General features: G+C 44.3%; 1 long non-coding RNA gene across 1 annotated transcript; it reads left to right on the forward strand.

Annotated features, from left to right (window-relative positions):
* The first annotated feature begins 9,987 nt into the window (after window positions 1–9,987).
* LOC307225013 lies at window positions 9,988–10,899 on the forward strand. The gene is made up of 2 exons (XR_013842792.1): window positions 9,988–10,068; window positions 10,367–10,899. It is a non-coding gene; the product is annotated as an uncharacterized lncRNA (long non-coding RNA).
* Window positions 10,900–11,177: the final 278 nt, after the last annotated feature.

Consider the following 11,177-nt stretch of genomic DNA (forward strand, 5'->3'; position numbering starts at 1 on the left):
GATATGTCCAGAAAATTCCAGACATATGGTAGCCCTAGAACTTCAGAATATCATGGGCACTTCTCTCTCTGACTTTTTTCATGCCATTTTGTTTTCTGTCACTTGCTAGGAACTACATGGAGGTGAAGGGGGAAATGGCAAAAGTAAAAATAAAAAATATGAGCATGCTGGGACTGGTCAGTGCCTTTCTGAATTAAAATCCCCACACACTTAATAATCTGATTTGATGGAAGCCGAAGAGCCAAAGCAATCTCTTTCCCAAAGTTGCCTGACAACAGGAGTGGTGTCTGATTAAATCTGTCTGTAATAGGCTCCTCTCACTCTTTCTTTTCCTGTTATAAAGTACAGAGTAGCAGGTAGTTAGAAATGATTGCCCAGGCAGGCAGGGGAACAGAACCTCACCTCTCTGATCGCACCCAGCAGGGAATATCTGGAGAGTGACCTTTTTCTTTTTCTTTTTGAAGCTTCAGCCAATTTTACTTTCTCTCTCCCCCCCCCTTCTTTTTTTTTTTTTTTTTTTTTTACTGCAATCATTCTCTGTGATAGATTGTCTCCTTGGTATTTACAGTACTAATTTTATGGAAAAGGAAGATAAATGCAAGAAAACCTCACACCGTTGTTTCATAAAAAAGTTAGGAGTTTGGAAAATGTCTGTTCCTTTAACAAAAAAGCCCTATCTATCATCTATCTATCTATCTATCTATCTACATCATAATATTGTTACATGCCACTCCATTCTCTGAGACTCCAGCAGTCCCAACCCTTATTGAGGGTTCAGTTTCCTTGGAATAAAGATCAGCGGACAATGTGGTGTTTAAAGGTTATATCTATACAGCCTGCACATAGAATGTAGGTGCTCACAGCATTAGTCTCTCTCTTTGCCCTGCCCCCCATCCATAGGTCTTGCTTCCCCTTGAGGTTTCCAGGGGAGCCCAAAAAACTAACACAAGAACAAGACACGCCTCTCTGTCTGCAGCATCTAGCCTGCTTTCAGAACTCTCCCCAGAGTTCTACTGCATAAGAGTTAGGTGAGGCATGTGGTGGAAAGGCCCACCCATTTGTTCTATGGCACAGAGCAACTTTTTTGGTTATGCTGAATTGTGGTACTTAACTAGCTAACCAAATCCATTAACTTGACAAAATAACTGGTTTGGCAAGCTTGTTCTTACACATTCTACCCCCCACAGATGCAGGGCCCCAATAATTTTGGAGGGGACCCAAGGTGCCGTTCAGATTGACACCCACCCACTCCAAACTAATAATAATAATAATAATAATAATAATAATAATAATAATAATAATAATTTATTATTTATACCCCACCCATCTGGCTGGGCCTCCCCAGCCACTCTGGGTGGCTTCCATAGAAACCAAAAATACAGTAAAATCACACGTTAAAAACTTCCCTGAACAGGGCTGCCTTAAGATGTCTTCTGAATGTCAGGTAGTTGTTTATCGCTTTGACATCTGATGGGAGGGCGTTCCACAGGGCAGGCGCCACTACCGAGAAGGCCCTCTGCCTGGTTCCCTGTAGCTTTGCTTCTCGCAATGAGGGAACCGCCAGAAGGCCCTCGGCACTGGACCTCAGCGTCCGGGCAGAATGATGGGGGTGGAGATGCTCCTTCAGGTATACTGGGCCGAGGCCATTTAGGGCTTTAAAGGTCAGCACCAACACTTTGAATTGTGCTCAGAAACATACTGGGAGCCAATGTAGGTCTTTCAAGACCGGTGTTATATGGTCTCGGCGGCCGCTCCCAGTCACCAGTCACCTTAAAAGGTAGCCCCACGTAGAGTGCATTGCAGTAGTCCAAGCAGGAGATAACCAGAGCATGCACCACTCTGGTGAGACAGTCCGCAGGCAGATACAGTCTCAGCCTACGTACCAGATGGAGCTGGTAAACAGCTGCCCTGGACACAGATTTGACCTGTGCCTCCATGGACAGCTGTGAGTCCAAAATGACTCCCAGGCTGCACACCTGGTCCTTCAGGGGCACAGTTATCCCATTCAGGACCAGGGAATCCTCCACACCTGCCCACCTCCTGTCCCCCAAAAACAGCATTTCTGTCTTGTCAGGATTCAACCTCAATCTGTTAGCTGCCATCCATCCTCCACCCGCCTCCAGACACTCACACAGGACCTTCACCGCCTTCACTGGTTCTGATTTAAAAGAGAGGTAGAGCTGGGTATCATCCGCATACTGATGAACACCCAGCCCAAACCTCCTGATGATCTCTCGCAGTGGCTGCATGTAAATGTTGAAAAGCATGGGGGAGAGGACAGAACCCTGAGGCACCCCACAAGTGAGAGCCCAGGGGTCTGAACACTCATCCCCCACCACCACTTTCTGAACACGGCCCAGGAGGAAGGAGCAGAACCACTGTATGACAGTGCCCCCAGCTCCCAGCCCCTCAAGACGGTCCAGAAGGATGTTATGGTCGATGGTATCAAACGCCGCTGAGAGATCCAGCAGAACTAGGAAACAGCTCTCACCTTTGTCCCTAGCCCGCCGGAGATCATCAACCAGTGCGACCAAGGCAGTTTCAGTCCCATGATGAGGCCTGAATCCCGACTGGAAGGGTTCCAAATGGTCTGCTTCTTCCAGGCGTGCCTGGAGTTGTTCGGCAACCGCTCGCTCAATCACCTTGCCCAAGAATGGAAGATTTGAGACTGGGCGATAGTTGACCATCGTGGCCGCATCTAAAGATGGTTTTTTAAGAAGCGGTTTAATAACCGCCTCTTTCAGCGGGTCTGGGAAGGCTCCCTCACGGAGGGAAGCATTCACCACCCCATGAAGCCCATCGCCCAGTCCTTCCCGGCTAGCTTTTATAAGCCAGGATGGGCAAGGATCCAGGAGACAGAGTCTGTGAACGTGGGATTCAGCTGGCACCTTTTGCGCCTTACCTACTCGCGGGGAGACCCGGTTTTGGGGATCCGGAGTGACGTGGGGTGAGCGGCGTGGTGCTTCGAATTGATTGCTTTTTTCATGGAGTGAAGCCGCATTGCTGTTGCCGGAGAGCACTGACTTTTTCCTGTGGACAATTTGATTCTAAACAACTACCCGTGAGTAGAATGGAAAATTGGATTCTTAAACGTCTTAATTTGGCACCGAAATAGGGAGGCTCTAAACAGGAAGTCCACCTTCCCCTTTTGTAAATAGATTGAAGCAAAGAGCTTGTAAGCTAAAGTCTTGGGAAGTCCTCTGTAAAGGATTAAACTTCCATCGGCTAAAATCATTAAACCCCCCTTGGAAGCAGGAGAAGAGGGGGGAAATTTTGGATTGCGTAAGCCTGCAGGAGAGAGGGAAGAAAGTTAAATTACCACCGCTCTGAACCTGGAAACGGGCTGCTAGCAAGACTGACGTTTTGGGAAAGTTCATTGTTGTTGACAGCTAGTTAAATAAGAGAAATACATTGTTTCCATTGTCTCCTTCTGCGTTTAAAAAGGTGTAAAAGTAACTGAAAATTGAAACTTTAGTTATGGATTGTGCATCATTGACCCAACCCAGTAGCTAAGAGGGACAAAATGGTTGATGGTTGTTCTTTCTTATTGTCATACTCAGCAGTACTTCTTTATGGCACAATGTTTCAAGGCCAGTGGTGGTATTCCCCTGTGTGTCCCGTAAACCTGCTCCAGATTGCTGAGCAACCCCTGGAACAGATTTAGGGGTTGCATGGAGGTTGAGGGGAGAGAGGGCATAAGTTTCATTGCACAGCTAAAATCTTTGATCTAGTAGAACTGTTGTTTAGTTGGATACCACCCAATAATTTTTGTACTCTTGCAGAACACCATGAATCTCACTGAGCATATTCAATCCTTACTAGGCTGTGTTTTGTTTTGTTTTTGCACCCCTAGGTTTCATCATCATTATCATAGTTTTTGCACTTCTGCAAAGAACCATGAATCTCACTGGATAGACTTTTGGGACGTTTCTCTTTCAGCCTAACTTTCCTCACATGGCTGTTGCAAGGATTTTTTAAAAAATACACTACAGTGTATGTTGCTCTGAACTCCATGGAGGGATGGTGGGTTGCATGTGAGAAAGGCAGACAGACACAGAGAGAACTAATGATAAAATAAAATAAAATAAAATCTACCACTGCGCTGGAAAAATGCCACAAGAGAAAGAGATCATAGAACAAAGAAGGTCTGTGCTCAGTGAAGCTGAGTAACATGGTAATACCTATTGTACCCAAAGCAAATGCATTTTAGGATTTTTCTGCTCATGTTAACACAGCTGTGCCTTCTGGGACAAGCTGTAGAGATCAGGCTTAACTATGCTCCCTTGTGACACGAAAGATTTCCACAAGTTGGAGTCTTATGAAAAGCTCAGCAGGCTTGACGGCATTAGCAGAGTGATGGAAAATCTAATCATTTCTGCCTGTCTGAATCTCCTGTGGTAGATACAAACAGAACTCTGCATCATGAAGATTCAGGAAGCTTAACCTTCATTAAACCGTAAAGCAGAACCACTTTTTCTGCTTTAGAATTGGAGGTAGATTGCTGTAGGCTCTACACCCAAGCAGATACAACTGTCTTTTTCCTCTTTTGAGACATACGATGGGGAAATTGTGTGTGTTTTTTTCTGAATGAACAGATAGTCTGGAGTCGGTACTTTTTTTAGGCCTCTGGTTTTAAATTTCAGTTTGCATGTGTGACTTTAATTTCCACATCTTTACTTAGAAGTTGTGCAGGTGGTGGTGATGTGACACATTAAATCATCTTGTTTCTCTTGTTTACACATGCATCTGCCCCCAGGCTTAAAGCCTGTGGATTTTGACACATTTGTCAGAGAACCAATTAAGTTTGTGAACAGGTTGCTAAATAATAACCAATTACACTCAGTCACAGATAGCACCAAGCAGAATGAATTTTCTGGTAGGACTCCTGAGCCTTTTGCAGCTTCATGACAGGCAAAAAATAAAAATAAAAATCAGTAGGTGCAGCTGTTCCCATGTCTACATCTCCACACCAATCATGCAAGAAGACTGGCGGGGGGGGTGGAACTATAGAAGGCAGCAGAGGCTTTCACCAGGGTGTGCACCAGGGCCACATCTAGGAATTTTGTACTAAAGGGGCCTCCAAAGTAACCATGGGGCACAGCAGAACTTTCAAAGCACATTCCCCAACCCTCAAAAAAATTTCAGACACTAAAGTTTGTTAAGGGTTTCTGGGAAATCGTGTCCTCCCTAAAAGAGGGCACATGTTGCGGTGAGACTTGGAGACTGATACCCTGTGTTGTGGGTGGGTTGGATTGGTTAGCCACAACACCCGATTGGTAGGTCCCTCAGTGTTGGGTTCAATCTGGCCAGTGGGGCACAGTCTAAACTGATCGAGGGACCTATACACGTGACCCAGAGCTTCCTCTTTCAGCTTGTGAATTTGGAACACCCGCCCACCTCTCCCTACTTTTAGGGCTTTGTGCGATTGACCTTGCTATGTCATCGTGTGTCGTCTGTCGTTGGGACAGGGGCATGGCAGAAATTTCCCCACTTGGCTGATTGGCTGTTGCCATTTGGGTTTCACCTGCTGTGTAGCAAATCATCACAACTTGTAAGGTTGCAGATAGGCACTGGTTCAGGTGATAGGGATGAGAGAACACTCTCACCATCCCTATGTGAAGGGTATTCCGTTAAAGGAATCCATGGACTCAACTGGTTTGGTCAATCCCCGAGAGGGTTTTGTGCCCATGCCTGAGTCCAGGGGGACATCTGGGTGGTGAACATAGTCTGTTCCCAGCTTTTCGCCTACCCAGGTGTTCACTCTTGGCTGACCTATGCTGGTGCCCTGGGTCAGCACTGCCTGCAAGGGTGCAGGGAGCTAGTCAAACCAGAGCCTATGCAACCACTCACCTTCTGTAATCAATAAAGTTGTGGCCTAAATTCTGCCAAAAACTGAAACTAAAACTTGAGTCAGGTGTGAATTTATTTAGGGGGGAGGTCTCTGGGTCTGAACACACAATTACTGTGAGGGGTAAACTACAGTGCTCAGAATTCTCTGAAGTATCACAGAGCTGTTTCTGAGATTATATTGGAACAGAAGCTGATAAATGAAGGCAAATGTCCACTGGCCCCCACTTTCCCCCTTGGAATAATAAAAAGCCGTCACTAATTCAATGGTTGTCACAAGTTTGTTTATTTTCTAAAAAATCTTTTAACAGCATCTGTTTCAAGCTCACCACTTCTGCAGCCATGTGAATGGCAGATGTCCAGTAACCCATTTTCTCTGTTGCAAACCTGATCTCCATGGAAGAGTTATGCAAGGCTAAAGGGCTATGATCTTGTGAACTGGCAATGAAACAGAGCAGGTTCTTTTTCAGAGCTGTTAGCATCTCCGCATAGAAACAGCTCAAATGCTAACCACAGAAGCAGCATCACCCCGCTCTCATTGTACGTAGGAATGGCAGAGAGTCAGGGATGCTTTGCACTGCTTTCAGTGGCCGCGCTGGGTACATTACTAAATCCAAGCTATGATCTACTAATGAGAACGCAGAGCCAAGATGGCTCCCAGGTCAACAGCTTTTACTGTCTGCAGTGCCAAGAATAAAGCTGGAAACATACTTGGCTCAACTCTCGCATGAAAAATTCAAAACACACTCAAATTGCTCTGTGGTAGGGACCTCTCCTGGATGAGTGAATGGTTTGTTTGTTATGAAATATTTACTACTTAATGTGACCCAGATTCAGCTCTGTAGCCTGAAGAAAAGGCCTCCAGCAAATATCTAATTTAGAAACAAAAAGGTTTGTAGTATTACAAAAGAAATGCACTGGAGCTTGGAAAGGAAATGGCAATACTGAAAAGGTCAAAATCCCACTGTTTGGTCTCCATTTTTTTCTTGTATTTGCTAGTGTGACGAGCATTCCCAGCAACAAACTACATGTTATACGCAACCACATGTAGATCTTTTCAAAGAAAAAAGGAGGGCAAAGTTTTAAACAGAGCACTGGCGGGACACAGTGAGGAGCGCCCTCCACCCACAGGCCATTTTTTTTCTAATCTCCATAGGTACTGGTTTCTCAAAGCAGCTGCAAAAAAAAGTTAAAGAAAGAAACAGGCAGCTCTTGGACCATGTCATAAGTGCAGAACAGATCCATGCATGAATCAGTTCCAATTGTGCATGGGTCTGAGGGGAGTGAAATGAGTACATTTGCTCCAAAACATGGAGCGAATTGGAATCCTGCCCATCTCTACTGTGTGCTTAAAGGCACACTGTGAAAGTGAATGTAGAGGGCGTGTTTCATTCCAGATGCAGCTCCTTAAACATCTTCAGCTCTTAAGATAATTTATCAAGAGTTAAGGTATTGAGAATGTTTTTAATACTGAAGGTTCTAGAATTGTGAGAAAGTTAAGGTATTGAGAATGTTTTTAATACTGAAGGTTCTAGAACTGTGAGAAAGCCAACATGGCTGACAATGCCACATTATCCACTGGGGGATTATCTAGGGGTTGGCCCCTGACAAGGGTGCAGGCCCTGGGGGGGCACAAAAATCACACCTGGCTCAGAGTAGTGGCTAGGAGCCCACCCAGTGCCGGATTTACATATAAGCTAAACAAGCTATAGCTTAGGATCCCACTCACTTGGGGCCCCCCAAAAAATTTCACTATTAATATACTTAATTGTACAGTATTTCAGTTCAACAATTATTTTGATAAAATACATATTTTGTTATGTGCAAATGGCTTCAGATACCTATTAGGTCCATAAATTACCATATAGTATATATTCAACACAAAAAACAGCGACAATTTGTTGTTGACAAAGGACAGCTGGACATATAAAGGGCCCCATTAGCTTCAGTAGCTTAGGGTCTCATCAAACATAAATCCAGCTCTGAGCCCACCCACCACTCCACACACTTGCCAAAGGCACAAGGGACAGGGAGGTGCCAATACAGATCCTTGCCAAGGGCACAAGGGAGCCTAGGTACACCTCTGATTATCCAGTATTGTGTGAAATCCAAAGACTGAAAAACTCCAGTTTTGAGTGATGGAGGAAATCACAAGTTGCCCATGGGGCCATTTGGAATTTTGGGTATGCCATGAAAACCAGCCCTTTAATTTATTCTATTCCGCCTCCCCTGTGCAATTTTGCCCAGCAGGCAGAAAGGATTGTGAATGTGTGCACATATGAAGACATGCACACACACAATAATTTTGCTTGCCCTTTTCTGAACCTGAATGTGTTATGCTACATTCTTATGAATTTCCTAATGTAACTCTTACAGCTGTGATTTTCTAAAGGTTAAAAGCTTAACGTAACTACACGACCGGTGGGATTAAACTAATGATCCCCATCCATGGAAGCGCTGCACAGGGACTTTCACTTGTGCAGTGGAACTCCCCCTCCCCCCCACACACACACCCTGTAATTGTCTTGAAGAAGTCATGGGAGATCATTCTGTCTGGCAAGCTGAAAGTCTTGCACTGGTGGAATGATCAAAAAACTGTGACATTGCATTTCTTCCCATGTTTTTCAGCACATTTAGAAGTTCACAAAAGTATGTGTGGCATGGAGAAAGTGTATACGGTGGTACCTCGGGTTACAGACGCTTCAGGTTACAGACGCTTCAGCTTACAAACTCCGCTAACCCAGAAATAGTGCCTCAGGTTAAGAACTTTGCTTCAAGATGAGAACAGAAATTGCATGGCGGCGGCAGCGGGAGGCCCCATTATCTAAAGTGGTACCTCAGGTTGAGAACAGTTTCAGGTTAAGAACAGACCTCCAGAACAAATTAAGTTCTTAACTCGAGGTACCGCTGTAGTGGAAAATGTATATAGAAAAGACCCCACCCCCACCCCATCTCTCATAACGCTGGAACTCATCCAATGAAGCTAAATGTTGGAGGACTTAGGACAGATAAACAAAAGTATATCTTTACACTACACATAGCTAAACTATGGGAGGCACTGATGACCACCAACTTGAATTGTTTTCATGGAGGTGGAGGTTATCAATGGCTACTCGCCTGCTTCAGGATTCGTCACAGTTATCTTGTTGACCACTGTGAGAACAGGAAACTGGACTGGATGGGTTGGCCTGACCTAGCAGACAAATCTTACTTTCTTTTTTCCAAACTTATTTTGATATGCTTCATCATCTATCTTGCACCCGGTCATCGCCAACAGGGTGATCAACAAGGTGGAAGTACTGGGAACCTTGGGAGGAAGTGATCGTGTCCTCTTGGTTTTCATGATACAGAGGCAAAGGAAAGCTGAGTGTAGTTTGTCATGCACTCTGGGGACCCTAAGAAGGCTGATTTCAAAAATCATAAGAAACTGCTGGGTGTGATCCCAAGGTCAGAAACTTTCAAGTTCAAGGTGGATGGGGGTTTCTTAAAGGTGAGATACTGAAGGCACAAAGGCAGGCAATTACAACAAGAAAGAAAAGTAGGAGGCATCAGTGTGAGTTGCACAGGGGTAGCTAATCAGATGCCCTCCAAATGTTGTGAACTACACTTCCCAGTAACCCCAACCAGCATAGCCCCAGCCAACCACTCAAGCATGATGGGAGTTTTAGTTTACAACATTTAGAGGGCACCACATGGTCTACCCCTGGGATAGCTTATAATTTTGACCAGCTGGTGCTTATAAAATAGAGATGAAACTGGAGCATGGTGGAACACAATGAATGAGGGAAGGAAGGGTGGATGCAAGGGAAGGGAAGGAAAACATCCTTATTCCTGTAAATTGGCTATGCTGAATAACAAGATCTGTAGTTGTATAAGAACAAGAACATTATAAAGCTCTGCTGGACCAAGGCAACATTCCATACTTTTCTCACAGTGGCCAATGAGATGCATAAAGAGAGATTATTTCCATGCTAATTTAATATAGGGTTTAAATATATATGACCTTCCACTACTGCTGACCATTCAGTTGATGAGTTAAGAGCCTTCTCATTCTCTCTCTCTCTCTCTCTCTCTCTCTCTCTCTCTCTCTCTCTCTCTTTTTCTATCTTCCTTCCTTCCTTCCTTCCTTCCTTCCTTCTTAAGACTAAATTTGCTTCTGAAGTGGCAGGAAAAGTGTTGGAATAAACTCAAGAAACCCTTCACTCTCCACTCAACTTCTAGGTAAAGTAACCTCATGAATCTAGCCTTGTGGTATGTCAGATTTCTCTACCTTACAGTATTATGTCAATTTGACCTAGGCCCATTTTGGATCCACTCCCAATTTTACACTTAGCAACTATATATTGTAATTAAAAGAGTTGTCCTCAAAGGGCAGCAGACTCTCAACATATGTGCAGCCGGCTGGCTTCAGAAAATCCCAACAGCTGTGAAATAAATGCTATTTCCAGAGTTGTTTAGTGGAGGTCACACAGAGAAGGGAATCTGAGTGAGAGCTGTTTTACATTTCCTTCATCTGCAGGTTTACAAGGTCTTTTGCCTTCCGACTCTACATTTGCCAGCATCAGCCTAGATCCCAAAGAGGGAATTTATCAAAGAAGCATACCAACAAAACAAGCAAGGCAAAACAAAACAAGCTTTATTTTACAAGAGAAATAAACTAGCAGGGTGAGGTCAGTGCTGAATGAAAATGGCAGGAGTTATGAAAAGGCGGGCCTAATGAGTTAGCTGAACATAAGGCAGAATGTCGACATATCCCCTGACAGGGACCATTCAGCATCAGCAATTTGAAGCCAGAAGGCCAAATCCAGGTCCCTGAAGATTACCAGCTGTTCCTATAGTCGTCAACTCAAGAACAAGAGAATGTTGTGAAGAAAGTTGTAGCTCTGATAATAGGACTTGCTAGCAAACTTATTTGGGGTAATAGAATATCAGTTCTATGACATTCCTTTGAGTTGCTCTCCCATAAAGTTAGGGTGGGGAATGGGAATGATCCCCAGTACTTCTCTGGAGGAATATCACCCGAAAACTTAAAATAAACATAAATGCTGATGAGATTTGCAAGTAAGGCATTTGTATGGAGAGTATGACAATATTTGTTCATGATAGTTGCATTTGCAAGGACTGGATTGTATGAGCCGTGCAGAGCAAACATAGAGAAACAGAAACAGCAGTGTTTGGATAAGTGTCAAGAACAGTCATGGAATACAGTTATTGACACATGCACAAAATGGAGGGTGATGCCCAGAAATCATGTGGCACAGAACAGATGAGGTAACCATCAAAAAGATTTTCCCTGAGCTGTTTGAGACCACCTGAAGTGATGAACATCA

This window comes from Podarcis cretensis (assembly GCF_951804945.1).
Source record: "Podarcis cretensis genome assembly, chromosome: 1".
Lineage (NCBI taxonomy): Eukaryota > Metazoa > Chordata > Lepidosauria > Squamata > Lacertidae > Podarcis > Podarcis cretensis.